Below are 11,610 nucleotides of genomic sequence, written 5' to 3'. Positions count from 1 at the left end.
TTAGATGCTCTGGCATTGGTAGCTGACCTACTACTTTCTCAGAGGTACAACAGGATCATTATACATAGACACTACAATTTTTTCCAATCCTCCAAGTTAAGTGGCTCATGGTTTCTCAAAAAATTCAAGAAATAAAATGATATGTTAGTATATGATATCAAAAATAATGGAATAAGCTCTAAAACCAATATACTGGAACCCATTCCTAAGCAATGAATAAGGTCTGAAAGTCTAACAAATTGCAATGGCTTATTGGAAATGAGCATTGTGAAACTTTGGAATATTAATCAGGAAGAAAGTGTTCTTTAGTTTCCACAAGGCAATGCATTGGATACTTGCATCCAAATATGTAGATTATAAAATATATTCTGACAATCTTCGAAAGATAAAACACCATGGTGAATTTTGGCACATCAGATGAAATATATGGATAATATCAAGTATCTTGATTCAACCAACCTTGCCTCAGCTTCAATTGATGGTACACTCAAGCCTTGGAACCTCGAAACAAGTACAAAAAGTGTACATTGCAACCCTATTTTGACATATTCTGGGCATAAAAAGAAAAGAACCTCATGGGGCTTTTTGCTCTTGATAGGTATAATTCTACTGGTTCAAAGTCAAATAAGGTATTTGTCTATCATGAATATTTTCTAATACCAGTGCCATCTTACAATTTTAACTATGTAGGCCTAGTGAATGGCCAAGAGTTATATGATGCCAATGGGCAATTGGATTCCTATGTGTGCTAAAGAGGGTAGACACAAACTTTGGTTGCACCACCATTGTTAACATTTGGAGGCCTCTATTACACTTCATTTGTAAACTAGATTGGATGTAAGGTGAAAATAAGACTTCTTGAAACTCACGCAGTTATCAAGGCATATGCATAATGTTGCATGAAGAGCAAAGTCTGACATTACAAAATATCAGGTATTTGTACCATTTCTTTCAAATGAACCAACCCTCCTTGAACAATGTTGGATTGGGCTTCTCCAAAATCATACACTTATACATATCTATGTGTTCTCAAAGGAATACAAGCTACGTTTGGACGGTAGTCAATTAGTAGCCATTGGATCAGTTTTGCTACCATATCTACATGAATTCAGACCAATTATTCTTCAATCTAGTGTTTTGGATGCAGCCCTAACGATGTTTGGGAATGGAACCCTTACACCCAAAATAAAAAAGAAATGAATTCACTAGATACTAACATGTCTCATCGTATCGTGGTTCAATTTGGAATACAATATTTTAGTTTTCTTTAGTGCCTTGCAATACTGATTTTGTGTGAGAAATACCATGCAAAATCATTACCATCATCCAACTCCTACATCTACATTATAAATGGAAAACTAGCTCAAGACATCCATACAAATGTAGACTCTAGGTTGCTCTCAAAACAAGAATTTTATGACAATGAGTTGTTCTCCTACAAATTTTGTATAAGGCTCTTTCATACGCTTATATGGGTAGTAAGTTTAGCCTTATCAATCTTGGAACAGGTTCTCAAGTTTTATCTAGATTATTGCAGAAACGATGAGATCGTTTTATTTATTACACCTAAACTTTGTATGTACTGCAACATTTTTGGAAATGATAACTATAACATTCCTAATCATGGTGATCTAATAGCTACCTTTTAAAGAATTGCTGGAAGCCTTGAGTATTGGTTGGCTCATAAGTTTTTACTTTCAAAGGTCCCAAACAATAGGTTGAATCATGCTAACGTTTTGAAAAAGTGTTTGGAATTTTTAAATGAACAAGAGCATTTAGTGGTTTGTGCATGTTCTCGTGAACAACTCAATTCCATGATGAAAAATGAATGTGATGTGTAAGTTCATGTTGTTGGGGACCTTATTTCTATGCTACAAAAGAGATGCTTGTCAACACTATTGAAATGAAGGAATATGACACTGCACCAATAAAATTTGATAGGGTTTTAGAGATCTCATTAAACAAATTTCTGAAAATTGATGCTATAGGTTATCATGCCAAAGCATGTTAACATGTCTCATTATATGGAAAAAGCAAAAAAATACTCAAATGAAAAAAGATAAAAAAAAAAAAGAATATAAAAATATCAATTAAATGAGTTCAGTTTCATACTTGTTAATTATAAAAAATAAATGCTAAATTTGTAACAAAGCTAACTGACAATAAATTTTGGTCAAAGTTATAGTGAACCTATTTAATGGGTTCAGAAAATATAAATAATGTTATAAAAAGTAACTACTAAATTTGTAAATAAGTCAACTTATAGTAAATATTGGTAAAAACTGTGGTTAATCACTCACAAAATATAGATAATTTTTTTAAATATGTAAGTTTAAATATGTAAAGTTAGATGAAATGGTAAAACTCTTTAAAAATATATATAAAAATAGAATTAGAATTTCTAAACAAATAATTTTATATATTATATTTTGAATAATATAAAATATGTTATTATAATCATATTTAAAAATTTTATTATAAAAAATTTAAAATATATTTTAAAAAATTTCAAAAAATAATTTTAACATTTTGTTATATGTTATTCTCGAATTGCTATTAAAAGAAATTGATGTTATAAACTTGAAAGGATAGTTTCTTGGGTTGCAGTTTTATATATACAAAAAGATTATCATTTTTACTAGTATTTTAATAATAATTAAAAAATATGCTTACTTTTTATTTTTAAATTTGTTTAGCAATCTTCAGAATGTTTACAACACATCTCTTAAAGAATTGGAATTAAAAAACATAAATCAATAGAGAGATGGGGGGTCACAGTTTTGTCACTGCTTAAAAATTTATGTAAAATATTAATGAATATCTTTTAAAGAAAATGAATAAATTAGATAAAAAATATACATTAAATTTTAGAAAAAATATGACATGAAGTTGAATTTGAATTGACATGTTTTGTCTTCTTTTACCACCACCTAATTCTTGATGATTTTGTAAATTTAAGAGTAAACATTCCAACTCCATTTATTTTTATAAAACTTCTTTGCCACAAAAAGGGAAAAAGTGATACACATTAACATGCTTTATACCCCTTACAAATTTTTCAAGTTGATAAGCATCCAAGCAACATAGGCATTGACAAAGATAAGGAAGGATTTTTGTTATTTGGCATGTTTAACAAGTGTTTCATTGTCATGGGTTGACGTCTTTTAAGGACTTGATTCTTAAGGCCTATATTAGATCTCAACATTTCGAATGGTCGTTTCAACACTATACCACTGCTCCATCATTGTGACGAAATGATGTCATTCCCGCACAACACTTTGAAAAATGTGAAAGATATTCCACATCTACTCGAGATTTCAGTGTCTAGGTTATCTGTCAACATTGGACGATTGGAAAATAATGTCAAAGAGAAGGAGTTCCATTTTACATACAAGGAAAAAAATTTAAATTGGGATTTCGGAAAGATAACATGAGCATGCAGGAATCTTTAATTTGAATATTGTAAGGTATGATTTTACATGCATTACAATTGAGGTTGTCCATATCTATGAAGTTATAACTGATAAATGGAGTCTTTGACTTTAATGAAAGCAATAGAATCAAATATAGAATGATGATTGCATTCGACATTGTCTAGAGTTGGATGAATTGAAGGAAACATACGAGGGATTGCTTGAGGAGATTTCAACACTTGAGCTAAAATGCCTCCCATTCCAAGCTAATAATACCAAACACGGGTCCATTGTGTATATACCCCAATTTGTTTATCAATTGTGCCTTTCTAGACTAAAACTCGATGATAGTGAATTGGAAAATCTTAAAGACACAAAGTTTTCTTGTGCAGGTGAAAAGGAACATCAAGAAGTGTACTTTTATTGTACTTCAATGACAAAAGTGTTGGATCCTATTTTAGGAGACTTCTATCATAAGATGTTAGATATGGAAATATGCATAATAAGAGATTTGGAATTGTAGCTTTAGCATTTCTCAATGCATTTTCATATGACATTAATGTTCGTTGGGGAGCTGGACTGCATGCTCTCATTGGCATTAGTTGCACATCACTACATGTATATAAGGACAATGCTCACTATATTGGATGTACTTGAGATATATACAAAAAAAAGGAAATCAATCATTTCGTTTAGGGAATAATGCATTCTCCCTCTCAGAAACCCCTGCAAGCATTGATAGCCTAACTGTACAAAATGTCGATGGCACTATTGTCCCTATGATCAAAAGGTATATACATAAAAAATTGGAGACTAAGGAATCTAATCTATCCTAGACTGGTTTCCTCTGTGTGGTAAAGAGGGTAGACCCAAACTTTGGTTACATCACCAATGTTAACATCTATAGGCCTATATTACTCATTATTTTTAAAATGGATTGGATGTATGGTGAAAATCACACTTCTTTTAGCTCACATAGTTTTCAAGGCATATTTATATTTTTGCATGAATAGCAGGCCTGACATTACAGAATATCATGTATTTGTACCCTTTTTGTCGAATGACCCAATGCTCCTTGAATAATGTTGGATTGGCCTTCACCAAAATCATACACTTCTGTTAGCGCCTAGATTTGCCTCAGGCTGAAAAGACAAGGTTCTAGGTCCACATCAAACCACGCTCAGCCTCATAGCTAGCCCTATGAGGAAAGGAGAGGGCTCTCTTCGGGTCGATCTCGGCAAAAGACAAGCGATGGGGCTCGAGATGACTAAAATAAAAGCTAATTTTAGGCTAGATATGAAGTACAAGGGTTTGTTGTGAGTTTCTGGGGGTTTTTTGTTGGAAACAGGGAAAGGCAAATTGGGCTCAGGGATGAGGCATAGTTTCTGCAGAGTTCTGATTGGGGCAAGGAAGGAAATCATTTTGATTCTTTAAATTGAGTGAATGAATAGAATGGACTGGTGAGGAGCTAAGGAGACCAAGAGAGTCTCAATATTTCTCCTTAAACAGATGAAAACATGGAATTTTAAACAAATTCAAAGGCAGAGCATAACAGTTAATGGATTCCACCTTAATCACTCATTTGTTCAAATTCAGAAGAAAAGAGAGGAAAATGATACACACAACACTAATGAACTTACAATTACTTAGGGAAGCACACCATCAAAACATAAATCCACATGGATCCCAAACAGTGTTGCAAAACCCTGGTCTTTCCTTAGCCAAAAATGCAAAGATAGAATGTACAATGATATGCCAAATCAATCCCAAGTGTCCAACCCTGAAAATGACTCAGGAATTACATGATGTAGACTAGCCCAACCCATTCCCTTGCCTCTAGGGGTCAGTTCATCATTCTAGGAGCTATTTCAACCAATTCTAAACAAAGCACTAAAATGTAGGCAATCAAAACAACTTATCTCTATAAGGTAGGACACTGATTCATTCATTAAATTTTCACATTTTAGTGAATGAATCCTCTAGAACAACTAAATAAGTGCCAAAATTAAATCATGTTTATCCAATTACATCAATATAGATCGAAAATTACATCACAAAGTAAAACTAGTCAAACTGGCTGAATTTCTGAGCTGGAAGGTGAAAAATTGAGCAAAAATCCTCTATGCGTCGCGGCAAAATCTGTATGCGTCGCGCCACTTTGGAGTTGATTTTGAGGCACTTCCTGAAGTCCCAATTGAGCCCAAGTGTGCTTGTTGGAAAGCCCTACCTGTCTACTTTCCAACCAAAGTAGAATTTCTAAATTTGGTGCCCATTTGCCCCTCCAAAACTTCAATATCCTAAGACTGCTTCCTAATGTGTCAAAATAGGGGCAGTGAGGTCATTTTTTGATTGTTTTTGACCTCCTGGGGACTCAAAACTTGCCAAAACTTCTTGGCCATGCACCAACAATCATAATTTTTCATGCCAAATCCAAAAATGTAAACTTTTTGCAATTTGGAGCTCTCTAGCAAAAGCGCGTGCCAAGTGGCGTGGCACATAGGGAGGAAAACCCTGTTTTTTGTACCAAAATTTGCCAAAATGCCAAAAATACCCCAAATTTCTTGAAATTTGGGCTGGAGCTTCTTCATTAAGTGTTATGCTGGGCTAAAGAGGCTTTGGCCAATATCTGAAGATGATCAAGCTCCCTTTGCCTCTTTTGCTTCCTTATTGCCTTCCTCAATTTTGCCTTTAAATTCCTGATTCGTGCCTTGCAGACCTTGTTCCGTGCCATGTAGTGGAAAGCCATGTGTCTCAGAAATGCATGGTCCTTGTCAGCGTTGTCCAACAACCTCTCTAAGTGCATGTCAACTCTCTCGAGATTAGACTCCCGATCCTCATTAATCTCTTGCTCCAATGACGTGAGCTCAATTCTTCTCCTTTGTGCAGCCTGGCGATTCTTGCGGATGTTCTGTAGCTCCATGATTGCTTGCTAATCTTCAAGCTGTTTGTTCCTCTACTCCAAATATTTCATGGTCCAATTAGCTCTCTCCAAGTCAAGGGATAAGGCTTGGATCTCTGTTTGCTACTCCTAGATGATCTCCCTAAGTTTGGCACTTTGTGGGCCCGTATCTGTATCATCATCATGAATGAGAATGAAGTCGGTCTCTCTTTCACCTGAAGGCTCACCTAAAGGCACCTCATCCTGCATTGGCCTCTTGCCTTTGTCCTGTACCTATGATGCTGATGGAGGAAATGGGGCCCCTTCCACCCCGGGTGGAGATAACACTCGCTTTGCCACTGCAAACAAATGTCTGGTGCCTCTCTGATATGTGATGAATACCGACACACTAGCGGTCTCATGGTGCTCATACTGATGAGAAGGTCCACCTTCATGCTTAACCTATGATAATCCCTGTGAAGCTCTGAAGAAGTCACGAGAGATGAAATCATCCCAAGTGATGCCCTGTAATTCAAGCTGATCAACCATCAAAATCTTAATAAGAGAAAAATGATAGACATTGTTAAGTTGCTGCTGAGGGGTTTTATGCTACACAAGTGTGGTCATCCTCTCTATGTTCCAGCAAATGAAATACGGAATGTTCATCATCCGTACCCTAGTGAAATGCATGAGCAGCCTGATGTGATAAGCATAGAGACGAGAGAACCGTCCCTCACAGCTGAAATATTTCATGATCAATTTCATTAGTGGAGCATATTCATCTTTCAAATATCGGAATGGGAACACTCTCTTGAGCTGCCTCAAGAAACCGGTTTTAATGTATGGCTCATAATGCTGCCAGTCAATCTTCTGCTTCTTGTTCCACGGTTCTCCAATGTTCGGTATGCCGGTTGCTAATGAGACAGATTCTGGTGTAAGTGTGAAGGTGACACCAGCTAAGATAACTTGATCTCCATGTAAGTGCAACACGAATAGATGAGCTAGCTCCTGATGAAATTGAACACTAGCCACCTTTTGAAAAAACTCATAGCATGACTGATGCTGGAAACACAACATAGCAAGAGGGCAGGCCTGTAATTCTGTAAGGGTGGTCGGTTCTTCTCTAACATGTCTGCAACTTTTATGAGGCCTCCGGGGTGCCTGTTCTTCCAAGGGTGAGTCACTTTGGGTTTCCACTTCATAGTCCGACGAATGCTTAGATGCCATGACTGCTGTTTTTAAAACTTTCTTGAAGATGAAGATGTTGGTGTATGAAAACTGTTTAGACTGCTCCTTTAGTAATGTGTGGCAACTCTGCCACAAAATGGGAAAACCAATGAAACAAGGACTGTTAGGAAAGGGAGATAATATCAAGGGATTAGGAATTATTGGGAGAGATTTGTTTGGGAAATATAGGAGGGGGTTTAGTAATTTAGGTATAGGAATAGATTTTAGGGTTTTCACATTTGAAAGTTTTGGGAAAGGGAATTTTAGGATAGGGGTTTAGTAACTTTTGGGGATGGGGAAGAATGAAATCTATGAGAAATGGAATAAAGGGAGAAGGGAATGATGGAGAAGTGACTTTGGTAGCAAAATAGTGAATTGTGGAAACCACAGCAATTTCCTTTGAGGCACGTTTGAAGTAGGGTTTAGATTTTTTTTTTCAAACATTAACATCCATAAACCACCATCCCTTATCACAAAAATGGATGAAACATTGAGATGTCGACCCTACCTGGTGAATCCATGCAAATAAATGGAAATTTGGAGAAATTTGAACGTTTTTGGGCTTTCAGGTGTATGCGTCGCGCCGCATAACCAACGGGCCGCACCGTCCTAGTGCGATGCGCCCGTTCAAAATTACACTGGTCAATTTCTCCCAGTGCATCGTGCCTCCCCAGTGCGCCGCACCACCTGCTCTGTGCACCGCGTCGGCCAAATTTCCTCCAGCTTTCCCCAAATCGCACACCAACTCAACCAATTTGCTTTGAGTGGTTTTCTCCTTGGTCTTGGCATGCAAATAACATTGATCTTCATGAAAATGTTTTTATAAAGGCATGGATTTAATTTTTGACTCTTCACGACCCATCTTTGTAATGTTTTGGCATTGGCACTTTTTCTATTTTAATACAACTATGTTTTTGAATTTCCTTTTTGATTTTTTGACTGAAACAATGAAATTCTTGGAAAATTTTTGCAGGGATAGCTAACATGGAATTTGGCAAAGGAGACCAGGGTTGCGCCTGAAGATTTCAAAAACTGAAAACATTTGAAAATTATTACAAAGGACAAAATGTTGACTTTTCTTCAAAACAGAGTTTTAAAGAACAGTCATAATCCATCAATATGATGATGAAATTCACGAAATAGAAAACATGTGTAGAACCTCCCTCCGGCCTGCTGGCATTTGAACACTTTAACGACTCAATTTTTGAAACCCTAGACCTATGATTGACATGACTCTTTTCCCATTAAAATATCAAACATTGACTGTCATGGACTTTAATAAACATCGATGAAAAGACCTAAGCCAGAAGGTACAAGAGATGAGGGGAATGAATGAAAAAGCCCTTCCCTCAGATTATGGCATGCTCCTAGGGGAATGCAACTGAGTGAATCGAGCGAGACACCTAAAAAATGAAATGAAAAAGAGTTTTGATCTCTGACAGAGGGAAGACCAGACCGAATCTAACAACTTCTACATACGTGTGTTCTCTCAAATGAGTACAAGCTATGTCTGGATGGCACTCAATAAATAGCCATTGGATCAATTGTTCTACCATATCTACATGAAGTCAAATCTATTATTCTTCAATCTAGCACTTTGGATGCATCCCCAACTTAGTTTGGGCATGGAAACCCCTACACCCAAAATACCAAAGAAATGAATTAACTAGATACCAATACATCTAGTTGCATCATGGTTCAATTGGGAATGCAAGATTTTAGTTTTCTTTGGGGCCTTGCAATACTGATTTTATGTGATCAATACCATGCAAAATCATTACCATCCTCCAACTCCTGCATGTACATTATAAATGGAAAACTAGCTCAAGACATCCATACAAATGTAGACTCCAAATTCCTCTCAAAACAAGACTTTTATGACAAAGAGATTCTTTCCTGCAAAATTTTTCTGGAGCTTTTGCAAATGCTTATATGGGCAATCACTTTAGTCTTATCAATCTTGGAAGAGGTTCTCAAGTTTATCTAGATGATCGCTTTTATTTATTTCACCTGAATTTTTTATGTACTGCAACACTTTTCGAAATGATAACTCTGATATTCCTAATCATGGTGATCTAATACCTACCTTTTCAATCATTCCTGGAAGCCTTGAGTATTGGTTGGCTCACAGGTTGTTACATTCAAAGGTCCCAAACAATAGGTTGAAGCATGTTAAGCTTTTGAACAAGTGTTTGGAATTTTTGAATGAACAAGAGCATTTGGTGGTTCGTGAATGTGCTCATGAACAACTCAATTCCATGATGAACATTGAAAGTGATGTGCAAGTTTGTGTTATTGGGGACCTTCTTGCTATTATACAACATGAGATGCTTGTCAACACTATTTAAATGAAGAAATATGACAACACACCAATAAAATTTGAGAGGGTTTCATAGATCTCATTAAACAAATTTTTGAAAATTGATGCTATAGGTTATGGTGCCTTCCAAATTTTTCAAGTTGATAATCATCCAAGCAGCATGGGCAATGGCAAAGAAAAGGAAGGATTTTTGTTATTTGGTATGTTTAACAATTGTGTCATTGTCATGGGCTAATGTCTTTTAAGGACTTGATTCTTAAGGCCTATATTAGAATTCAACAGTTTGAATGGTCATGTCAACACTATACCACTACTCCATCATTGTGACGAAATGATGTCATTCTTGCACAACACTTTGAAATCTATGAAAGATATTCCACATCTACTCGAGATTTCAGTGTTCAGGTTATCTGTCAACATTGGATGATTGGAAAACAATGTCAAAGAGTATGAGTTCCATTTCACATACAAGGAAAATTTTTGAAATTGAGATTTCAGAAAGACAGCATGAGCATGCAAGAATGTTCAATTTGAATATTGTAAGACAAGATTTTACATGCATTACAATTGAGCTTGTACAAATCTATGAATTTTGAACTAATAAATGGAGTCTTTGAATTTAATCAAAGCAATAGAGAAATATAGAATGATGATTGCATCCGACATTTGTCTAGAGTTGGATGAATTGAAGGAAATATATGAGGGATTACTTGAGGAGATTTCAATACTTGAGCTAAAATTCCGCGCATGACATGCTATTAATCCCAAACACGGGTCCACTGGATATATACCCCAAATTGGTTATCAATTGTGCCTTTCTGGACTAAATCTTGACGATAGTGAATTGAGAAATCTTAAAGACAAAGAGTTTGCTTGTGCAAGTGAAAAGGATCATCGGGAAGCATACCTTTATTATACCTCAAAGACAAAAGAGTCATATCTTCTTCTAGGAGACATCTGTCATAAAATGTTAGATAGGAAAAGAGCCATAATAAGAGATTTGGAATTTCAGCTTTAGCCTTTCTCAATGTGTTTGCATATGACATCAATGTTCATTGGGGATATGGACTGCATGCTCTCGTTGGCATTAGTTTCACACCAATACATGTAATTCAGGCTAGTGCTCACTTCAGAGGACTCGCTTGAGATAAAAAAAAGAAGGAAAGAACTCATTTTCTGTAGTGAATAATGCTTTCTCCCTCTTAGAAACACCTGCAAGCATTGGCAGCCTGCCTGTACAGAATGTTGATGGCACTATTGTCCATGTGATCAGAAGGTCAATACATCTAAAATTGAGACTAAGGAATCTAATTTATCCTAGACTGTTTCCCTCTGTTTGCTAAAGAGGGTAGACTCAAACTTTGGTTGCATCACCATTGTTATCATCTGGAGGCCTCTATTACCCTTCATTTGTAAAACAGATTGGATGTAAGGTGAAAATAATACTTCTTGCACCTCACCTAGTTGTCAAGGCATATGCTTATTGTTGCATGAAGAGTAGGCTTGACATTACAAAATATTAGGAATTTTTACCATTTTTGTCAAATTACCTAACCCGCCTTGAACAATGTTGAATGGGCTTCTCCAAAACCATACACTTCTACATACGCATGTGCTCTCAAAGGATTACAAGGTATTTCTGGATGTCACTCAAGTAATAGCCATTAGTTCAATTGTTCTACCATGTCTACATGAAGTCGAACCAATTATTCTTCAATCTAGCACTTTGGATACAACCCCAACGAAGTTTGGGCATCAAAACACTTACACCC

The sequence above is a fragment of the Pinus tabuliformis genome, chromosome 6, assembly GCF_031772625.1.
Source record: "Pinus tabuliformis cultivar Carrire ecotype Pingquan chromosome 6, CPIR1, whole genome shotgun sequence".
NCBI lineage: Eukaryota > Viridiplantae > Streptophyta > Pinopsida > Pinales > Pinaceae > Pinus > Pinus tabuliformis.
The sequence above is the reverse complement of the archived record's forward strand: the minus strand, read 5'-3'. Positions refer to the sequence as shown.